The sequence below is a fragment of the Pongo abelii genome, chromosome 5, assembly GCF_028885655.2.
Source record: "Pongo abelii isolate AG06213 chromosome 5, NHGRI_mPonAbe1-v2.0_pri, whole genome shotgun sequence".
In the NCBI taxonomy this organism is placed as follows: Eukaryota; Metazoa; Chordata; class Mammalia; order Primates; family Hominidae; genus Pongo; species Pongo abelii.
The window spans coordinates 8,432,383-8,452,872 of record NC_071990.2 but is presented as its reverse complement, the minus strand read 5'-3'; the positions used below and the strand labels follow the sequence as shown (position 1 = coordinate 8,452,872).

The 20,490-nt window shown below is 35.8% G+C and overlaps 1 long non-coding RNA gene across 2 annotated transcripts in view; it reads right to left on the bottom strand.

The window, feature by feature from the left end:
• Positions 1 to 20,490, bottom strand: part of LOC134761647 (uncharacterized) — a 350,936-nt gene that overhangs the window by 220,538 nt on the left and 109,908 nt on the right. For both annotated transcript variants that reach the window (XR_010140563.1, XR_010140564.1), the window contains one exon: positions 2,379 to 2,439. This is a non-coding gene — a long non-coding RNA (uncharacterized LOC134761647). The remainder of the gene's footprint in view (positions 1 to 2,378; positions 2,440 to 20,490) is intronic.

Genomic DNA, 20,490 nt, shown 5'->3' with positions numbered 1-20,490 from the left:
TATTAGCAAACTAATGGCATGCTTTATATCCAGAATAAAACCCAATATTCAGCTTCTAAAACAACTTATAACAAAACAACTTTTTTCTAAGCATAGATGAGGCTGTCATCTCCCTATAGTGCAATCAGTTCTAAATTTGCACCTATATAGTATGTGACATTATCCCACTTGTGCATAAATTACATGCATTTCCAAAGGTGCTAGATATTCTTAATTTTCTTTATAGTCCATTTACAAATAGTAATACTACTGGAGGAAGAAGAATATAGTTAAGTTTTATACTGAGTAATATATAATTTAATCATTCTAAAAATTGCCACAGATCAATTTAAGAGCAGATAATGTTCCTGCGAATAATAGAGAACCAATTGCATGTCTTTAGATCAATACTGTCTGTTTTAGATTATAAACTCCTACAGGGCAGGGATAATTTTGTTTAAATTTCCTTGACTAAAGGCTTAGTACCATACCATGCACTTTTAAAAAAAAGCTTTTTTTAATGTAAATATTAATATTTTGATCCTAACAATGTTCAGAAAATTCTTCCATGCTTTCTTTCCAGTCAACTGTATGGATTTGGCTTTGTTAAAGTTCTGATATAAGCCAGGTGTGGTGGCTCACACCTGTAATCCTAGCACTTTGGGAGGCCAAGGTGGATGGATCACCTGATATCAGGAGTTCGAGACCAGCCTGGCCAACATGGCAAAACCCTCTCTCTACTAAAAATACAAAAATTAGCTGGCACGGTGGCGGGCACCTGTAATCCCAGCTACTTGGGAGGCATGAGAATTGCTTGAACCCAGGAGACAGAGATTGCAGTGAGCTGAGATCATGCCACTGCACTCCAGCCTGAGTGACAGAGTAAGACTCTGTCTCAAAAAAAAAAAGAAAAGTTTTTGCATAATCTACATATAGGCTCTGTTGAATATCATGCAAGTTGTTCAGAAGTTGTTTGTAAATTAAATTCTGCCTGAATTATTCTGCCAATCCATATCCCAGCTTTAATTTAATTTAGGGACCAGCATGCTTTGAACAGAAAAGTTACCCGTGGTGGTTATTCACACTGCTCAGTTTTATCACATCCCCTTCTCATTCAGGCACCTGGTAGAGTTCAACTTTCTGGCTCCCTGAAGCTTGCACAGGGCCCTGAACTAGTTCTGGGTAAGTACAAATGACATAAATTATTTAAGACCAAAATACGTAATCGCTGGCTTGAGACTATCCCAAATTCTATTTCCCTCTATCAAAACAATTGGTTATATTCTGAAGAAATGTCTGCTCCATTTCTGAAGTTCTAGAGTGAGGACACATGGAAACACTCCCTACTGATCCATGCCGGAAATTTAGCATGAGTGAGAAGTAGGCCTTTGGGACTGTAAACCACTAAATGTGGGGAGTTGTTTTTTCCTCCAGATCACACTCTTCACCCTAGTCAGCTGCAGGAGGCCAGTCTAAAGAATCAGTCCATTAGATTTCTTGCCCTCTGGCTCCAGATTGGATTCTATTATTAGAGAGATCTGGCAGAAGATCAGAGGGAGGAAGTGAATGAGGAAGGAGTATTTATATTCCCTTAGCTCACAAGTTCCCATTTCCCTCTGTGACGACCACGGCTCTTCTCAAGGTGGCCCCTCCGTAGGAGCCTCTCTTTCCAGGTAACTCACCCTTCAAGCGTAGGGTTAGAAATAGACCCTGTGTTACTAGTCTTGGATACACTCTATCTCACGGCTCACCTGTTTCCTATCTACACCTTTGTAAGTAGCCCCTTTATTGGATATTCTTTGAATTACTCTATTGGAATGAGCCATCTGTTTCCTGCCATAACACCAACGGATACGTTTTTACAGCCTGTACTGCCTGGTTTACTCATTCTACCAATAAAACATGACATTGTTCACATAGCGTTCTTCCTGAACGACTGTGGTTTCCTCTCCATTCAATCTTGCCAAAACCAGGGAAGAGGCTGGAGATCTAAATTCCACTATCCTCTCAACAGTATTTATACAATAGAACTCTTTCCCCCAGACAATAATGCCTTTATGTCTGAGAAAGCAATGGCACTCCTAAATTACAATTTGTTGCTCCTCTGTCCAACCCCAGCCTATTTTAAAACTGCAGTACTGATTCTTTCGTACTTTAGGGAACTTTGAGAAAGCAAGGTCTTTGATATTATTCCTTCCTCCTCACATTACCTCCACGCATCTTCCCCCAGGTTGAGTTTATTTTTGTTTAGTGTGCAGAAAGAAAAATCTTCATAAAAATAATGTTCATAGAGAGTTGATTAGTGATTCCAGATACTGGATCTTGATAGGCCTGACATACCGTCAGTATCTTAATAAAGCAATTCATTTAGCTAGTTAAGAAATGAACAGGTTACTTACCTACTTGGAACCCCAGAAAGTTACTTGTTTCATCTCTCACTTAAGAGTTCAATGACATCACCTAAAAAAAAAATCATAAAAGGATCTCAAATACATACATTAAAATTTTAAAAAGAGAAACTAGTAAATTACAGATCATCATCTATGAAGTATGTTCAAAAGCACAGTTTAACAAGCCTATATTTAAAATTACTACAAATAAAAGTGATTTTGCCATTAGAGGTAATTTATGTTTTATGTACGTTTGACTTATCAAATTATCTCCTAGAAGTCCAATCCAAGTTTGTTGGAGACAGATAAACATTCTATCTCCCTAAAAATTACTGTTTTGTTTTCCTTTCCTGGATAGTGCTTCTTTATCCTTGATTTCTAACATTTATGTAGCATTTCACAATTTCAAATCCTTTTCATATATGTTGGTAGTTCTTAGCCTGTTGCAATTTGTGGAGACTTTTAAGGATCTGATGACAATAATGAACATTCTCACCAGAATTTTGTGAATGCAATGTTGGAGGGTTCATTGATGTCCTAAAATCCATCCAGGGTTACTAACTCCAGTAATCCATAGGTTAATCCTCACAACATCTCTATGAGGCAGGTATTGTTATCACCATTTTTTAATTAAGAAAATTAATCTGCATGGGGTTCAATTACTTGTCCAAATCATACAGGAGAATTTGGTGTTAAACTGAAGCCTTTTGACATGACAACCATGTTTTTCTTTGTGTCTCATGACAGCCTCTCACTTTTGTTGATGTGAATTGACACCTATATTACACTATTTTATTTAATGAAGGTACAGTCAAAATTTACTAGATAAGAGTCCCAAACATACAAAATTTTCTAAATAAATCAGGCTAAAAATCTCATCTGATCTCCAAATCATAGATCTATTTTGCTTTTAGATTCAGTTAAATCTCTAATCTATAAAAGTCATTCACTCAGAAGCATTTCGAGCTTATCCCATGGTGCTATGCAAAATTAAAAGCAAATATCTATTCCCAAAACAAAGATGTGGTTCACATTTTAAACAGCTCTCACTTTATCTGTTTTCCTGTCAGTATCCATGTACATCCAGCTTGGACTCTGCATCCATGGCCATAGTCCCTGCCTGCTTGGTCTTCCTTCATTTACTTCAACTAAAATTCTCAGATTTTCTGACCAAGGATACCCAAAGCCTCTATTTTACTATTAGGTTGAGTCATATGAAACTGTAACGAGCTAGAAAGAGTAGAATATTGTCAGTTTAATAACATTCAGTTTTATTTAGCTTTAGTGCCCTGACCTGTTGATGTTCAAGTCTTATGGGGAAAAAAAGAAGAACATGATTCCAAGAAGACCTGGTTCTAATGCACTGTGCCATTTAGCAGGTCAATTGCTTCAAGAGAAACACTTAAACTCTCTGAGTAACAATTCCTCATTTGAAAATGAGGACAATATGGTTCACAATTGTGTCATAGGATTGTGGGGAAGTATTCCACAAGATAATATCACCTGCGAAAGTGCTTCAAAAATCGTTAAAGCACTATACACATTTAGGTTGCTGTTAATGTAGTCAGCAAAGAAGCCTTCATCAGCAAAAGCAGCATTCAATTTTTTTAAAGAGCAGTAGAATTATATGTCCACTAAATTACTCACTGCAAATGTCCAGCCATTACTAGTACCCCTCACATGTTGGTGCTGGTTGATTTATATATATTTATTTACATCACATTGTGATGACTTGCTTGATGGTCAGCTTTACAGAAGAGCTGATGACCTGGTTCCTACATTGAACATAAGCCAGCAGGTGAGTCACTTAAGAGACTCAGAGGAATTGCATGATGTCATTATCAGCCCACTGAAATCACATAATGAATTTACTATCTGGTATTAAATTACCACTTCACCATAAATAACACCAATCTAATGGTCTTAAAAAATAACTGAAATAAAGAAGGGAAAGTTATCTGTAAATAGCGTATGTGAGATTTTTAAAGATATTGTGGTAAAATTGTGTTTTTTCAGAATTTTAAAAATGCACTAGGGCTTATGTTTAACAACTTTCCTACCTTCTAAAGGTTGAGTAAACAATATTGCAGTATAACTTTCAACATCAGAGCCAAGCCCTTCAGTAAATAAGGCCAAAATGAATTGTATCATTGACTACAAAATGTGCAAGGCCAATATAAACCATGAGTAAAAATCAAGTGGAGGCATCAAAGACCTTTCAGCAACTGTTTTCTAGGCTTGTAAAATTCAGCTGGAGAAATTCGTACAGAATAAGTTTACAAAATAATGAATTTCCTACTATGTTATAGATCTTGAAGAAAAAATCAAAATAAAATGCAATTCCTCAAAAGGGCCAGTTTTTTACGATTTGACACCTAACTTATGACCCTAAAACCAACAATAACTGCTGTCACTTCAATAGCCTTTGTAAGCATTTCATGGTCAGGTTCCTTAGGATGCAAATCTGTAACACTTAAAAAGTTTATGAATAAAACAACTCAGGACATAAATCTCAGGTTTCAAATATGTGTATAAATAATTTTTACTTTATCTTCTTTTACAATTCATTTCTGTCTTGAGCCTCCATTCTATTCAGTAGTCAGATTTAGTCAGTGCAGTATTTCCTCAGTCTGTGACTAGCTTGATGATGTTCTCTACTCACTCATTATCCAAGGGCTGTCACCTTAGTTTCAAGGAGTCTATTTGGTGCCACTGAAGTGCCATCCTCAGTGAGAATGGGAGGATGTCATCTTCTGTCTCCATAATCAGATGATAAGGCATTCACATTTTACCTGTTTCTGGCCATTGGTATCTAACCACATCACCATGTGCCCACTCTCATTGGGTCTTAGATCATTGCTTCATGGAAGTCACTTTGCATCTTTTAAGACTCTGCTATGAGGCCCCTTCATGTCCACTATCTCTCTCTCTCCTCTATTTATGTGCCTCTGTAAGGAGGAAGTGGAGGAGAAGAATGAAGTGTACAATGCAATACGTTGGTAGATAGAGTTTAGAAAGGACTTCTTCCCTATCTAGAGGATAAACCTAATGGTTCTCTCTGCTTTTCTCCTACTGGCCATCCCAAGCTTTACCCACTTGAGTATGGGCTTTGGATTCAGAGAGTGCATTCAATCCCAAAGTCCAGCACTTTGGAAAAGTTTCTACTTTTACCTTGGATACCTCATCTATAAAATAAGTATAATAGTATCTCCCTCATAGGGTTGTTGCAAAGATTAAAGGAGATAATAAATGTAAAAATAATTAGAGCATTGTATGATGTATAATAATCATTCAATAAATGATATCTATTATCATCATTATCTCTCCTCTCTCCATGTGGTCCTCCAGCTTCTCCTACTCGTAGCAATGCATCAATTTATATGACTCCAGTCAGAAGACAGCAGGGTCAATGCTGAGTTTATAAATAAAAGTGGAACACAATGTTGGTTAGGAGAAGACATTTTTACAAGATCCCAAGTGTTGGTCTCAACCCTTGCGTACATGAGTGTGTGGCATTCCTTATCACTGTAGAAAATGTCCCCACATGCCTAAAATATATCATTCTAATGTAGGCACAGAGAGTTACTATTTGAATCCAGTCATTAATACCTATTTAATGTTATAACCACCAACCACAGTTGGATATTTTAAGTAAGGAAGGAGATCAGTATGAATTCTGTCAGCTTTCATCTGTTTCTTTTCCTGAAAGTATCCATTTTTAAATCCAAATAACCAGTTCTTCCAAAGTATTTACAGTGAAAAAGCACCAAAGATTAAATCAATCCAGAATCACCTCATGAGTAACTAGCCCGGTAAGTTAATTACAGGATTCTTTGTTGCTCTTTTTTATTGTGGGTAAGAGTTCTTGATGCAATATTTTTGGTTAATTGAAGATTTTCTTTAAAACTATGCAAGACAGCCAGCAAATGGTGCATTTATGTATGTAATAGAAATGGTTGTAATATATCATTAAGACACTCCAGGGCATGTTTTATTGGTTCATTAATACAGTACATGCCTTAGGTGTATTCAACCACTCGGCCCTATATTAATGGACCAATAAAATGTACCCGGGAGTGCCTTAATGCTACCCTAATATGGCTAAGTTTAAATTAATTTTTTCAGGCTTATCTTTTTAAAAATTATTTTTGCCCACTTGGGAAGATAGATTCCTTTACAGGGGGGAAAAAGTTCATGGTGACAGAATAAGAAGAAGCAGGATAATAAAAATCTTTTGGTTTTATCAGTTTTCTAAAATGGCTTATCCTTTCATATGGTTCCATTTCTAATCTCCTGCATTCCATTCCCAGGGTCTTCTCATATCTTTCATAGAAATCAATAATCTTGTGGCTAGGAGCAGGAAACTAATAACTATTTCGTTTTAGAATTAGGAAATCAAGAACCAGCAAATGTCATGTCTACCTATAAAAGCCCTGTTACCTTTCAATCTTTCACCGGGTCAGAACAAATACTTACCTTGCTTTTTCATCTACCTCCTAGCACCTTCTGTAATCAAGGAATGATGCTTCCTCTTAAAAGGAAAACGATTCTTTCATCCTTCTCTTTCTGCTTATCATCCACATGATACTCCTTCACTCAGCTTTTTAGAAATTCTTGGATTCTATCTTGGGTTATTTAGTAATCCACTTGATAACAGAAATTTGAGGAAATCTGAGGAAGGTATAAAAGTGTTTAACCCAGCTCCAAACTGAGTTAAAAATCTTAGCCTTACTGTGGACTTACTGGGTGGTATCGGTCTAAAAGTTTCCAGTTCCTCCTCAGCAAAAGGATAATAATGTCTGTCTTACAGGCAGAGCATGAATACTAAATGAGATAATGCATGCAAAACACGAGGTATAAAGCCTGGCACATAGAGACCATGGGGTGGTAGTGGTAGTTTTTGTTATTAACTTCTGAAATGCCACTGAAGAAATGAGGATGGATGACAACAGTTAAACAGTTTGGACTTCCCCAAGAAATGCTGACAATTTAGCCATCTAGAGTATACAAAGTAGATGCCCCTTCTCACCCTCCTCCTTTTTTTTTCTATTACCACTAAAGCACAAGACCTTTAAGGGGTACCTAAGAAACAGAGTATAGACTAGGGCTTCCTAATTTCTTTACCAACGGTTTAATTTTTCTTCAGACTGTAGTCATGTAGAGATGTTTATCACCACTGATGTCATGAATGTCATAAGTCCTATAATGTGGAAAAACACCATTCTTGACTAGAACTACAGTCTCTGTCTTCAAAGAGGTTATCTTTTAGTTGAAACAAACAAATATATGAAGAAGTTTAAGTAACAATACAAGATAGATTGTAAGTGCCACAGGAGTTTTTTATTCAACTTTAAAAATAATGGAAGAGGGTCCTGTGAAAAAGATTAATCACAAAAGGAGTCAACCAAGATGCAGGATCTACACAGCACCCTTAGTTTATTGAGGAAAGGGGTAAATTTTGAACTGGGCATGATGAACTGAAAAGAGAGATGTAGAAGTAATTCACATTGGGGAATGGGGCCAAAAATAATGTAATTTTACCAGCGAGCTTTTGATGAACAATATTTGGGTCAGAGGAATCTTGGAGAGCACTAGTGGGAGATGCATTTGGGCTACTCCAAATTTCAGGTTGTAGAAAATGAATACAGGAATTTTGGTCGGGGAGATGACATAAAATAAAAGCAGTATTTTAAAAATATGTTAATTACTGTGATGCCTAGCGTAAACTGGAGAGAGGTGAGATGCTATCAAGAGAGATCAGTTGAAAGAGGATTATCATATTCCATATTTGAAGTCATTGGATCCAAAACAAGAAAAACATGAAATAAAATAGAAGAAGAAAGTTCAACAAAAAAGTTGATAAATATTTGATTGTAAATACGCAAGGGAGAGGAAAAAGAAAGCAAACAAGAAAACCAAAAAGTTGAAGAAATGGGAAAATTATATAACTATTTGCTCCATTTAATTTGCTTAGCATAGAAAAAATAATTTTTCAATATGAGCCTCACATGTTCCTAGAATAAAAAAGGCGGAGAAAGTAAAAGCATTATCATTATTAAAAAATACAGTTAAAAAGTAAATAGCTCAGCAAAGGTGGGTCAGTTGTGTGTATTAATTTAATGTATGTAGAAAAGTACACTTTGTCAATCATCATAGCACAAAGTATAGCAACTCTGAAAAACCTCATTTCTTTCATTTTGCCAAAATGATTTTCTTCATCGGAACCCTGACGTCTTCTTTCCACTTACTTAAAATTTATTTTTCAAGGCCCATCTTCTCTAAGAAACTTTCCTTGAGTTTCTTAGAGCACATTGAGCACCCTTCCTTCCTTGAACTCCTAGAGCCTTTGCTGAATTAGCCACTTAATTTAGCACTAAATTATGCATGTCAGCAGCATACAAGTCAGCATGATTATAAGAGAAAGAGGCAACAGTAGGGAATAGAGCTCACATTTCACAAAGTTTACCATGCCTACTCCCATTTCTCCAAAAAGAGGAATTCTATATACAGTTGGAAGAATGGTTGCATCATTGCAATGTGTATATCTACTCTCAGGATAATTGCATTATAAAATACTGCATCTCCATTTAGTGATTCAAGTAAAACATGAATTCATTAGATGAAAGTTGCATCTCATTATACCCACAGATTTACATGTTTGAGAGATAGGAAGGGTGCCTTTTATTAATTTTTTTGCCCAATTTGCACAAAAGAAAATTACCATAAATATGTGATGATTTATTGGGAACTTTCAATAATTATGTGAACCCTTTAGGAAACTATACACTTTAATTTTCCAAATATCTGCCCCAACTCAAGGATGGTATAGCCAAGGCTGTCCCAGCAATGACTGCCAGGGCCATGTCTTCCAAGGAGCCATAGCAGGGTGAGATGGAGCATTTGGGGAAGAGGGGTCTGCCCATCAGAGGTCATACAAAGTAAGAAAATCCAGAAAGTCAAGAGAAGCCAAAATCCATTAAGGAAAGCAATGAGTAAAAGCTAGAGAGAATAGTATTTGGAACTAGAAGCCAAAGAGCCAGCGGCAGATCAAAGCTGGGGTATATTGCCAAGAGTCACAGCTGAGATTAGTGAGAAAAACACCTAGTGACAGCCTATCAGTCCTAGTGTTGCAAATTTAAAGCAATTGCTTAAAAATAGCTTTGGAACATTTAAGACTAGACTTAACCATACTGAGTTAAAGACATTGTTCTCATTTATCTTGATACCCTTTTGTTTTTGCATTTATTTCTACTATCTTTTGTGTGTCTAGACACAGTCTCAAAGATGATTGTTAATTTCAATAATTTGCCCCAAATTCAAATTTTAAGTTTTAGAGTCCCTATATTGTCTCTTTACTATGTACATTCATTTTTTTAACTCTCTATACAAATTTTAAAAACTACACATTACCCATAAACCTTGAAGCTGACAATACATTTTCATGATCATTGCACAATGATATCATAGGGAAACAATGTCATTCTTAATTTAAAACCAAATAGGAAGACAGAAATTTTATAGATTTCCAGTCACATGGCACAAATTCCATCATCAAATAAGAATCTTTAAGTAGATTTCAGTTTTGTCAATAACTATTCAAGGTCATATTTTAGAATCTGAAATTCTCCCCTCGCCCCCCATTATCTCTGTAATTTAGGCTCAAAAACTGGATTTATTACAGATGGTCGTCTACACTACCATGGAAATAATTGCACCAGCCTTTCTGGAAGGCGATTTGGCTATGCATACTAAAAGCTTGCAAATACCCTTATCTCTCTATCAGAGAGATCCTGTCTGTGATGTGTAAATGTTTCCTAAGGAAACAATCATGGATGTTGAAAATATTTGTCTACAAGGAGATGTCCATCACATCATTGGTAATTATAGCTTTTTAAAAAAATCCAAAGGTACAAAATAAGAGTGTGGCTAAGTAAACTATAAAAAATCTATGTAATGAAAGTAATTAACCACAAAAAAAATGTTGTGGAAAAACATTTAATAAATATAGAATGATGCATTACTAGGTATATGAAAAAAATCATCTTCTCACATAGTCTGATCCTCACATAGCATTTAACATCTGATCTTCTTAAAACATTGAAAAAGAACAAGCAAGAGGAACCTAGTTGATACAAAATGTTAGAATTCTTTATTTCTGTTTGTTCTTAGAATACAGCATGAGCTCCTTCCTATATTAAACGTCCCATATGACTATCTAGTTCCTCTCATTCCAACTTATTATTTGCTACTTTCCTTTTTGCTCACTACTGTCCACTTATTTGTGCTCTGTTCCTGAAATATACCAGTGGTCTTGCAGCCTTGGGGCCTGGCCATTTGCAGTTCCTTGCAACCAGAATGTTCTTCTTCCATTCACCATCCCTACCACCTCTCTCCCTGACTCTCCTTCAGACCTCACATTAAAACACATCCTCACAGGAGCCCAACTCTCTCCCCAGTTTAGAATAAGTCTCATTATTAGATATCCTCAAAGAACTCTGGATCCAGTTTTCACAGCATTTAAATCTATTTTAATCATTTAGTGATTTTGTGGCAATCTGTTTAGTATCTGTTATCTCTAATAGACCAAAAACTCCATAAAGGTATGAAATGTGTATTTCATCTATTAGGCATTCAATAAATTGTTGCTGAATGAATGAAGTTATGGGTATTATTTACTTTTTTCTCTTCTAAGTTTCTACAGCAAGCATGTGTAACTTTTATAATAAGAAAAAGCTTAGTTGCCAAAAAAGTCTAATTGAAACATTCTAATACCAAAGAACATCAGGATTAGGAAGGTCCTGGAATTATTCAGTTTATATCCACATTCCATTTTCTTGCTAAGATAAACTAAATCATTACTTTAAAATCAGGATTTAAATATCTCTGTTACATATTTTGAACTTGAATTTGATTTCCTATTTTTTCGCTGTAACCATTAGAAGCTCCTCAAAGTTAAGAACATAAAATACCAAGCAGGAAGTCTCCGTGTGTGTGTGTGTGTGTGTGTGTGTGTGTTGAAAAGAATTTTGCCTTAAGTTAAGAAGCTACTTCTCAGATAGTAAGTACTAAAATAGGAATTTCATGAGTCAGATCAAAAGAAGAGACAACTCTTAAACAGTGGAATGGTCCATTGGTATGTGCGAACTGATACTATCTTCTACTTCTTTCTTTCAGCCTTGACCTATGTAACAAAGAATTTGGTTTTCACTATTCAACCAATGTGAAAATGACTGCCAACCTTCTACATGATCCACAGTCTTAGTCTGTGATTCTTTTTTGATGAGAACAGATCCTTGTGTTTGTACTTGTCTTCGTTTTTTTTTTTTTCTGTCTCAAGTTACTTCTCTGTTTTTAAGCACATAAAATGTATTTCAACACTTAACAACACAAGAAGTGTAATCAAGAACTACAAAAACGTTCCAGCTAAGTTTGCCTTTTGAAGTGATAACCAAGTATTGCTACACAGGCAGACCCCCATGGTAGCTTAATAGTATGTTATAAAAACCCTTTTCAACACTAAACAGGAAAGTAAACCTGCCAAATTTACTTTAAAATATGAAATTAATTTCCTGCTGCAGTCTCATTGCCAAAATAATTTCATCCAATGTTGAAGGTTTGTAAGTTGAATCTTTTCCTAAAAATTGGAAATTAAATGCTGTGTTTCTAATTAAGCCTCAAGTTATGATTTCTACTTGAGAAAAAGAACAAATATAGTTACTTCCTCTTCAGGGGATCTGAATTGTTCAATATGTGTAAGGTTCTTGATAATATTTTAAGTTTATTATTAACCTGGCAGAAAACACTGTTTCATAACTGGGTGTAATTTTAATAAAATAAAATATAACTGCATTATTATAAATGCCTCTTCTTGACTTTCTCCTAATCTGTCCAAATTCAGTGCTTCTGGTGGAACCACTTGAGTTCACATAGATTTATCTCACCCTATAAAAGCACAATTCATTAAATAGACTAGTCTATTTAAACTAAGGCAATTTTATCACAGTCAATTCAATTATTTAACACTGCTTTTTTAACTCACTACTTAAAGCTTTCTTTTGACAAGTATTTCTTTAAATAAATGAGTTGTAATTTAAAGAATGAAAAAAGATCAAGTTGCCTTACAATATATGCAATTAGCCTATAGGGAGATGTTTTGCTGATACAAACCTAAGTTTGATTTGAAAGTTTAACTGAATCTCCAGTAACAGAATCCACCAAGGTTATTTTTCAGCAGAAATAAACAAAAAGAAACTTCCTATGTGCAATTAACTTTACTTTCCTGTGTTGGTTGCATTTTCATTTAAAGGGGTAACATTTTGGCCAAGTCTGCATAATTAAACAATCAGTGATCACTGAATAATTTATTTTAAAGATAATGTAATCTGAAATATGCAGAACTGACTTTCTCATCCTACTAAATGATAATCTGGTTAGTAACTCTGTAAAGTAGTTATAAACCATGGAATGAAAAGTTTAATGATTGCCTAGCTGAGTGCTAACAAAAACAAGATTTGCACTACAGATTAAATGAGCTTAATAAGGAATGTTGCCATAATTAAAGAAAAAAGAATTCCAATGTGTTTAGAGCACAGTGCGTTCATCAAGCAGTGTCTTCATCAAGGCAATATCATTAATTTTTCATTTGTGTTATCCAAAAAAAATAAGGTGAAAAGGTTCAAAGGAACATGCTACATTGTCTGTCATTTTATGACAGGATTACTGCAATGTACATGCAGCTTTTGATATGTGATTTATGAAATGAAGCTCATGACTTTTAGTCAGATTTCAGGTCGCCTTGCTCCTAAATAGAAATACTCAAAATATATTATTGTGACTCAAATATTTCAGGCAAAGGAAATTCTTGGTACTTGGCCTTTCATATTTTTGTTTATCTTTCTTTTATTATTAAGAAATAGCTAAAGATGACCTTCATTTATCCGGTATAGCCACTCCCCATATTTTAGTAAGCAACTCATTGGAGCAAATTACTTCTGTTAGTATCGATTAGAGAATCAATAAGTTTTATTAAAAATAATTGAATAACTGTCCAGAAGTAAACTCTTCATTATATTGGAATCACCTAGAAATTAAATGCTGTATACTGAGATACATCCAAAAAGGCAGTGTTAAACTTAAGGATAGCTCTGTATGCCCTCAGACCTACTTTGCCCTTCTATATCCTAAAAATGAAATACATACTTTTTAATAAAGCATGACAATATTTTCGTACGACCTAAGCTTCAAATTTAACCAATCACAGTTTATAAAAACTAAGAGCTAGCCATGGCTCACGCCTGTAATCCCAGTACTTTGGGAGGCCAAGGCAGGGGGAATCCTTGAGCTCAGGAGTTCGAGACCAGCATGGGCAACATGGTGAAACCCCGTCTTTACAAAAACCAAATTCAAAAATTAACTAGGCGTGGTGGCTCATACCTGTAATCCCAGGTACTCAGGAGGGTGTGGCAGGAGGATTGCTTGAGCCCAGGAAGTTGAGGCTGCAGTGAGCCGAGATGGCACCACTGCACTCCAGCCTGGGAGATAGATTGAGACCCTGTCTCAAATAAAACAACAATAACAAGAAAAAATTAAAGCCAAGTTGGGGATCATCCTGAAAGCTTCATTTGGATGTGAATTCACATGTGTTAATTACCTCATTTAGGAGTACAAAGGTAAGCCAAGCTATACCTGGAGGAAAATGACAGAAAAGTCTACACGAAAATTTCCAAAAAAAAATTGTGTGTGTTTACTTTAGTGACCTGTTTCATGCCCATCATTCACCTTCCGCAGTAGACGTGTCCAGTGTCCCATCTCAGTCAGGTCTGTCTCTGCCCTAAACATTCAGTTTAGTTCTCCTATGCATCACCACACCACTGATAAACAGCGGCCAAGATTGAGGACACCCCAGTGTGTGGCGAGATCCTTGTAGCTGACAAAGCTGATAATGGCAAAATCAACATTCACGAAACCGTTCTCCACAACAAGGACCTAAATTATTCATCCTGGTTTATCAGAAAGTACAAGGATGTATCTCTCTGAGCTATCTCTAAATTCCAATTATATACCCTCATTCCACATTGAAAAGTAAGGATTGCAAAGGCCTTTGAACCATCACATTGAGCAACAAATGGGTTTTAAAAAGGCTTTTGGACATACTTCATATTAAAAATATTACAATAAAACATTATAATTATAAATGTAATATTACATAGGCAAATATGAATTTATCAGTGAATTCTCAAAAGTATATCTTATTTAAAATGGTAGAATTGGTTTTTTTTGTTTGTTTGTTTGTTTGTTTTGAGACGTAGTCTTATTCTGTCACCCAGGCTGGAGTGCAGTAGTGCAATCTCGGCTCACTGCAACCTCCACCTCCTAGGCTCAAGTGATTCTCCTGCCTCAGCCTCCTGAGTAGCTGGGATTACAGGCATGTGCCACAACGCCTGGCTAATTTTTGTATTTTTAGTAGAGACTGGGTTTCACCATGTTAGCCAGGATGGTCTCAATCTCCTGACCTTGTGATCCGCCTGCCTCGGCCTCCCAAAGTGCTGGGATTACAGGCAGTAAATACTTGCACAGCCAATTATTTGTTAAAATTGTATGTGCTACAAAGTGGTGTAGGGTGGGTTTGGGATGGAGAGTAAAGAATGGTCTTCACTTTGAGATCAGACCTAGTCCAGGACATCAAGGAAGTCTCCTTGGAGAGGTTCCATTTGAGATGGGTCCAAAAGTTGATACGAATTCAGCAGAAAAGGGAAAGAAAGAGCATTCGAGCCAGAATTGTTGGGCTCTTTACAGGAAAGCTGACTGGAGAGTAGAGAGCTAGCAAGTTTTGCTCCAAAAAGATTGGTAGAGTAGGCAGGGGCCGGGTCATGAAGGACCAGACTAAAAGGGTAGATTTCAAGATTACAGCCCTGAAAATGAATTACATGTGAGCAAAAAGCCAACTAAATGAGCTTGTAGGATATGCAGACAAAACTGAGATTGGAGGGTGCAGAAGCGAGAGTGATGAGGAGGGGAGGGAACTGCCTACAACCCTTCAGGAAAATCATGTTTTCTTTTGGCTTGCCAAGAGTCTCGCCTCAGGCTGTCTTTGACTTCTTGTCTTTGTAGCCTGAAATTATATATTGCTGTCTCATCTTTCTGTGGGTGCTTCCTGCCTACTCTTGGAGGTTAACCAACCAAGTCTACAGGAACACACACACCACCTAGCTCTGTCCATGTAAATATACCAGAGAGGGTGGAAATGCACAATGCTTAAATCTTCACTTGTCCAATGGATGTTTAACTCATTCACTATTTCCATCCTCACACAATGAAGACAGGTGAGTCTTTGGACTCTGCTACTTCAAGATATTTAATTAATTAAACACCAAGGTATGTTATTAAGAGTAAGGGGGAGGATGAAAGCTGTTTTGGTCAACTAAATGATAGACTCTCATTACCTTCCAAAGAACTAAATACCTTTTTTCCCCTTTCTTATGAAATATGGATAGAGATATGACTCTGAAACCACTTATGTCTTCAAGATTTAGGCAAGCTTTATAAAGCTTTGCATATGAAAGTCTGGGAAATTATATCCCAGTTTCTAATCTAGTCTGTGATTTTAATTTTTTTCTATAAAAGGATATTAGAAAATTAGTTATCTATTTACCTCTCACGGGTTTAACAGATAAAGATACTGCATTTTTGAAATTAAAGGAAGCTCATAATTAAACATTCATCCTAATAAAAGACACCAATCTTGAAGCAAAGGCTACTCTTTATAGAGTTTCTCAGTTTTTAGTTTTCTGTGATTTCTTGAAAAGTCTGCAAGGAAACAAGTAGCATACTTTTTTATGTCTGCTTCAATTGGAGTCCATTTACCATAGTTCTAGGGAAAATCGCACCCAGGATATTTTATTACCTGGTTGGTGAATTAAATAGATATAAATTCCCAGCAGATGTTATGCATAGGTATAGTTGCTGATTACTATTTCAAAAAGTTATAAACTAGCTATGGATGGTATTCTGGGATTGTGAAGAGGAGAGGAGAGGGTGTGTTTGTTTATTTGCTTGTTCTAACTTGAGTTTTAAAGGGTAGAGAGACTATGAAAAAAGCAAATGTTGAGTGTGTGACACAAAGGCAATACTATTTCACCCTGAGATATAGAAGTTTCTCCAAGGAAATTATGACACAAGGTGCTTGATTAAATTTTGCAAATAACTGATAAAATGCAGCTATAGGCAGTCTTAAATAGTTGCCCTTTCAAAAGTTTATTGTATATTATTAAGAATTCAAAAATGCATAGTTCCAGTAAGAAACTGTACAGTATTTGCAATTGTTAAGTATCATACCAGGTAAGTTTGGCTCACAAGTACAAGTAAACGCCGTATTTCTCATATATGAGCATTTTTGTGCGGGATACATAAGATCATAGAAAACATAAGATTTTGAGTACATGATCCAATTGTCATTCCTTTCCATGAAATATAACGGCTTAATATATATGTTTATTTCAATTCCCTATTCTTTGTTATAGGCTAATTTGAACTCAGTGTGCTGAGGCATATACAGGAAGCTGGGAATATTAATAAAGAAAAAGGAAAGACAAATTGAGTAACATCCTCAGCATCCCGGTGTTTGCTATATAGACATTCAGTACTCTTGTTTTTGCTCACCAAATCTTCTCATGACAGCAATCTATCCAGGCCTGCTCTGAGCTCCAATTTGTATCAACACTTATCTTAATCAATCCAGTATGGCTGATGTCTGCTGGGTATTTTAAACAAAATCATGCTAACATATGAATGTAGATTTAAGAAAGTTTAAAATACTGAAGAGTACTCTAATTTTTAAGAAAAGATTCCTTTGTAGCATAAATTTCTTTTCTAATTTGTTGAAATTTCTAAATTGTGCAAATTTAAAGAAAATGTTAAAGAAACATAGGGGTATAAGGGAAAGATATTTGACATTGAGAATCTATCAACCACAAAGTCACTGCCAAGAAATCTACTATGTCAGTTTCCCTAAGCTAGGCAAGATTTTGACAACCCTTTTGCTGTCTGCACATTTAAACCAACTTCATTATCCCCAACAGTTTTTGGGTCCATATATGTGTGATATTGTGATTTATAATAAGATTTATATATTTGATCTTCCTCCAGTTTCCTGTCACACAACTTCTAAAATGCTTGGGATCTCAGGAGTGGTAAGAGTGTCTTTTGTATGTTAATGGGATGACTGGTTGCTGAGAGGCCCTAGATAACCTCAGAATGATGGCTGGCCACCAGAAGACCAAGGCTTGATTAGAGTTGGAATATATAGCCCCATCCCCCAAATCCTGGGGAAGGGTAAAGTACTGAAGGTTAAGGTGATTGACACCAATGGTCAATGACTTAATCAACCAGGCCTACCTAATTAACCTTCCCTAAAAATCCAAAAGGACTGGGTTTAGAGAGCTTCCAGATAGCTGAACACATGGAGGTTCCAAGAGGGTGGTGTGCCTAGAGAGGGCACGGAAGCTCTGCAACCCTTCCCAAACACCTTGCCCTAGGCATCTCTTCCATCTGCCTATTCATTTATATCCTTTGTAATATCCTTTACAATAAACTGCAAACAAAAGTGTTTCCCTGAGTCCTGTGAGCAACTCTAGCAAACTAACTGAACCCAAGGAGGAGGTCATGAAAACCCCAGTTTATAGCCCGTCAATCAGGAACCAAGCCACAGCCTGAGGCTTGCAACTGGCATCTGAAATAGGAGACAGGCTTGTGAGACTGAGCCCTCAACCTGTGGGATCTGATACTATCTCCAGGTAGATCATGTCAGATTTGAATTGAATTGAATTGTGGACCACTCATCTGATGCCCACTTGGCGAATTCCTCGGTTAGTGAAGGGGGAAAACCCTCACACCTCTGGGGTCAGAAGTGTTGTGTTGGCTGCATGAGAGCAGGAAGAGGCACCCTGGCTTCTTCCTCTATCCAAAAGCGTGCACACTGAAAAGCAGGTGAAGAGAACCATCCTAGCAGTAGTCTCTTTTGTATGTAAATAATGTCATTCCAAAGGGTGGCAACATTGGCATTTTCAACATGATTTATTTTTAATAAATTTTAAAATGCTGAGAAACTCAATACTCAGGAAAGGGCATAAAATGGTTAATTTCCTATAATCTACTGTTTTAACTGATAGAAAGCAAAATTTCAATAGTGTTGTGTTTTTATTAATGTAATTAAGCTTCCATGTATTTTATCATGAGAGAATTCCAGGTTCCTGATGAATCCTACAAATATACATATGACTACATCTGAAGAGAAAAATTAAGAATCATAGTTGCAAAATTTATTTTTCTTTTTTTTCTATTATTTTATTGTTAAAATGGAGATGTGTACAATAGGTCAAAAACAATTCCTGCTATTGCTTTTGCTATGTAGTTGGTGCATTGGTGAAAGAGGAGGAAGAGAACAGATTCTAGTTTGTTTATACATTTACCAGATACTGGACATTTGGTTTTTTTTTCCATTTGGGATAACTTAGGAACAAAGCTACTATAAACATTTAGGTAGAGTTTTGGGGGCATTGCATGTGTGTGTGTGTGTGTGTGTGTGTGTGTGTGTTTTCTTCTCTCTCATGTAACTGTGTAGGACCGGAACTCTTTGGTTATATGGCAAGTATATATTTAAGTTTATATATGTTGCTAAACAATTTTCCAAAGTGACTGTACCATTTCACATTACCATCAGCAATATGTGAGGGTTATAGCTGGTCTCCATCCAACCCGGCACCTGGTATTGTCTGCTACAGTATTTTGTTTCAATTTTAACTATTCTAACAGGTATGTTTTGGTATCTTATGGTAGTTGCGATTTGCATTTCTCTAATAAAAAATGGTGTTGAGCATCCTTTCATGTGATTTCTTGCAATCACTATCTGTAGAGTAATGAACTATCTTTTCAAATATTTTGCTCATTTTTAAATTAGGTTATTTTCTAATTATTGAGCCTTAAAAATTATGTATATATTCTATTAAAGACTGCTTCTCAGTTATATGTCTTATAAATATTTTCTCCCAGTCTATGACATTTGCTTTTTCATTTGCATAACACTGTCCTTCAAAGAAAGAAAGTTTTCAATTTGAAGAAGTCCTATTTATCATTTTTTCCTTTTATGGTTTAGGCTTTTTATTTTATGTCTATGAAATATTTCCCTAACACAAAGTCACAAATATTTCTCCTATGTTTTCTAGTTTAGTGTCTTATGTAGTTTTAAAGTTCTGGGTTTTATATTTAGTTCTATTTTTCATTTCAAGTTCTTTTTTTATATATAGTACAAAGTATAGGTTGAGAGTGTCTGTTCTTATCTATTATATTTTCAATATTTCTTCAATCCATTTTCTATTCTTCTCTCACTCTTTTCTTTATGGGATCCATTAAAGATATGTTAGATTATTTGATATTGTCCCACAGCTCTTGAATTTACCATTTTCATTTCCCACTCATTTCTCTGTACATGTTAGTTTAGATTATTTTAAAGACTAATGCTTTCCTGATTTTTTCCTCACTAATATTTTCTTCAGCTATATCAAGTTACTGGCTGAGCTGTTCAAAGGCATACTTCATGTTTCATCTGTAGTAGTTCGTGTGTGCATACATGTTTGTGTTTGTGTTTATAATTCTAGCATTTCTCTTTTACTCTGTATTATCGTTTCTAACTCTTTGTTGAAATTTCACACTCCATCTTTTTCATTTTAAATCCTTTGACATTAATCACAGTTATTTTAAAATCTCTGATACTGCCAACATTTTGATCATCTCTGAGTCTGGTTCTGTTGACTGGTTTGTCCGTTGACAAGTGATTGTTCTGCCTTGCCTTCTGTGAATCTTAAAACTTTTATTAAACATTGTGTGTAACAGAGACATTATGTGTAATAATTGGACCATTAGTGTAAGGATTTGAGTCAAACTAGTCAAGAGTTGAGCTGTATTTGGGTTGTGACTCTGCTATGATTATTGGTTTTGCACCACAGGCTTCAAATTCTTCTAGTGGTAGACTGCCATTGCCTTGAGCTTAGAATCAATGTTGGGTTGTAAAAGGTTTTCTTTGCATTTCTCTTCTACCTAAGCTTTCATCATCCCTCCACACACCATC